This window comes from Mus caroli, chromosome 6 (assembly GCF_900094665.2).
Source record: "Mus caroli chromosome 6, CAROLI_EIJ_v1.1, whole genome shotgun sequence".
In the NCBI taxonomy this organism is placed as follows: Eukaryota; Metazoa; Chordata; class Mammalia; order Rodentia; family Muridae; genus Mus; species Mus caroli.
In genome coordinates, this window is record NC_034575.1 from 61,639,742 (window position 1) to 61,643,079 (window position 3,338).

Consider the following 3,338-nt stretch of genomic DNA (forward strand, 5'->3'; position numbering starts at 1 on the left):
CTGCGGCCCCAAAAGGGTGCTGCCTCAGCGGCTCTGTGGCTCCCGCCTGTCCCAGAAGCTGTCTGCCTCTGTGGTCCTCACTCTAACCTGTAGACTAAGTTCGGCAGAGTCCCGGAGCCAAGATCCATATGGTTGGTTTTAAGGTCTTTTTTGTGTGTTTCAGCTATGTTGCAATATTCAGGGTTTGCTGTAGTAGGTTAGCTAGGATCTAGTGTTGACTTATTACCTTGGCTTTTGCTAATTGTGTTCTTATGCTGGCATCTAGGCATATGGGTTTGAGGTGATTATAGTTCTAGGTGCCAATTTCTGAGATTATCTTTTTTGGATGCGTGTTTTGTTCCTTGGTTTCTGTTTCCTCTCTGGTGTTCTGCCTGCTGTGGCTTGTGGTTGAGCAAGGGTTGTCCACCAGAGTATCAAGCTGGAATTCTGGTGGTTGGGAGAGCAGGAGGTTCTTCTCTAGGGTTGGGACTGGGATGGGGTAACTGAGGGGGCAGGATGGAGGGGCTACTGAGAGAGGGAGGACTGTGAGTGGTGGCCTCCCTGAGTTTCTGGTGGTTTTTAGTCCTCTCTGGCAGCCAGAATGATGGCCTCTCATCAGAATTTCTTCTTCTTTCTTCTTTCTTCTTCTTCTTCTTCTTCTTCTTCTTCTTCTTCTTCTTCTTCTTCTTCTTCTTCTTCTTCTTCTTTCCTTCTTTCCTTCTTTCCTTCTTTCCTTCTTTCCTTCTTTCCTTCTTTCCTCCTCCTCCTCCTCCTCCTCCTACTTCTTTTTCTTCTCTTTTAATTATCTGTGGGGTAGAGGTAGTGGTACATGACTTTAAGATTTCAGCAGTTGGGCGACAGTGGCCCATGGATCTCTATGAGTTTGGTGCTGCCCTGATCTACAGAGCTAGTTTCAGGATTGCTAAGGCTACACAAAGAGAACCTGTATCACAACAAAATAAAATTATTTGGGCCAGGTTGGGGGATGGGCTTGATGTCACAGTGTGAATGTGAACTTCAGGACAATTCTGTGGCATTAGTTTTCCTCTTACACATTAATGTGAGTTCTGAGAACTGAACTCAGGACATCTGATTTACGTTGCACCAAGTAGCAAGTTCTTTTACCTGGTGAGCCATGTCACCAGCCCAAGTTATAACTTTTCATAAGAGAATAACCCTATCTTATGACACTTAACAAGCATAGCCATTGTCTATGGATGAACAAACCACATAGAAAATTTGTGGTTTAGAGAGAAGTAATGGATATTCCAGAGGTTTTTATGTTTCTAAAGGCCTCACTAAATGAAAACAGAAGTTTAAGAGTAAACTGAGATTAAGACCAGTTTCAACACCATTGGTGCAAAGTCCTATACAGTAGAAACTTTGTTTACACACTGGCTTTGCTATTTTCAGCAGTTAAGTCTAGACATATGAATTTCAAGATTTGTGTCCCCTCATACTAGGCATATGCTCTACTACTGAGCTACATTCCCTGATTTAGGTTCCCCCCTCCTTCTTTCCTCTTCTCTCTTCCTTTTTCTCTCATCTTCCTTCCTCACCCCTCTGTCTCTTCCGTTCCCCTCCTAGTACCTCTTTTTCCAGCTCCTTCTTATCCATTCTTGTTTCCTCTCTGTTTTCCCCACCATTTCTCAATCTTCCTTCTCCTTTCCTCTCTCAGAGCTCTGTATAGCAGTTTGGTTTTCTTTCCCCTACATCCTGTCTTTCTTTTCTCAGTGTGTATTTCTGGCTTCTCTCTAAAAAAAAAATCAGGTGTTTATATGTGTGTAGATTGTTTATAAGTGTGTATCTGATCCTTCAATTCCATTAACCATTGTGTCTGGTTTTGTGCCAATACCATGTAGTTTTTCTTTCTGTTGTTCTGTAAAACATCTTAAAATTGGGGTTGGTGATACATCCTGCAGTTTGGTTATCATTCAGAATTGTTTTAGTTATCCTATTTGTGTGTGTTTCCATATGAATCTAAAAATTTTTGTTCTAAAATCTGTGAAGAATTGTGTTGAAATTTTGAAGGACATTGCATTTAATGTATAGATTGCGTTTGGCAAGATGGTTGTTTTATTTTTTGATACTATGATGTATGAACTTGGGAAAGTTCATACATACTTTTGATGTATGAACATGGGAAATATTTCTATCTTTTAATATATTTTCAAAATTTTTTCTTCAATGTCTTAAAATTTTATTATATGATTTTGACTTTCAAGATCTCTCTTTCTTTGTGTCTCTGCCTCTGTCTTTCTGATTCTGATTTTGATTTTGATTCTGATTCTGATTCTGATTCTCTCTCTCTTTCTCTCTCTCTGGGTATTATTAAAGGTATTATTTCTTTGATGTCTTTCTCAGTCTCTCTGTCTGTCATTTGTATACATGAAGGTTATTGATTTTTGTTTGTTAATATTTCATTCTGCTACTTTGTTGAAAGTGTTTATAGGGTGTAGAAGTTTCCTGGTGGAATGTTTAAACCTCCCCTCTCATATCATATCATCTTCAAATAAAGATACTTTGACTTATTTCCTTCCTGTTTATATCCCCTTGATCTTCGGTTGCTTATTGGTCTAGCTAAGACTTCAAGTACTATATTGAAAAAGTATGTAGAGTATGGACAACCTTGTTTTATTCGTGATTTTAATGGAAATGCTTTGAGTTTCTCTCCACTTAGGTTAATGTTGGCTGCATGCTTGCTTTAAATTGCCCTTATTATGTTGAAATATGTCCCTTGTATCCCTAATCTCTCCAGAATTTATCATGAGGGGGTGTTATATTTTTTCAAAGACCTTTAATTCACGTAATGAGATATGATTATATAATTTTTTCTTTCAATTTGTTTGTAGGGTGGATTACAGTATGATTTTTGTATATGTTGAAGCATACCTGCATCTTTGGAATAAAGCCTACTTGATTATGGTGAATGATCTTTTTGTTTGTTTGTTTTTGAGACAGTGTTTCATTGTGCATCCCTCGCTGTCCTCTCTAGCCCAGGCTGGCCTGGAACTACAGAGAGCCACCTGCCTGTGCCGCCCCAATGCTGGGATTAAAGGCATGTATCATATCACCACCACCAGGCTAGTGAATGATGTTTTTGATGTGTTTGTGGATTCAGTTTGGAACTTTGTTTTGTTTTGTTTTTTTCTTGCTTGTGAGACAGTTAATTACCACTTTTATTTCACTAGGGGTTGTAGGTGATTATCTGACCTGATTTTGATTTAGCTTTGGTAGGTGGTATTTATCAAGACACTTTCATCTTTTCTTTTCTTTTCTTTTCTTTTCTTTTCTTTTCTTTTCTTTTCTTTTCTTTTCTTTTCTTTTCTTTTCTTTTCTTTTCTTTTCTTTTCTTTTCT

At 38.3% G+C, this 3,338-nt stretch overlaps 1 pseudogene; it reads right to left on the reverse strand.

Moving 5' to 3' along the window:
* Positions 1-1,596, reverse strand: part of LOC110295635 — a 13,432-nt pseudogene extending 11,836 nt beyond the window's left edge.
* Between the last annotated feature and the right edge of the window lie 1,742 nt (positions 1,597-3,338).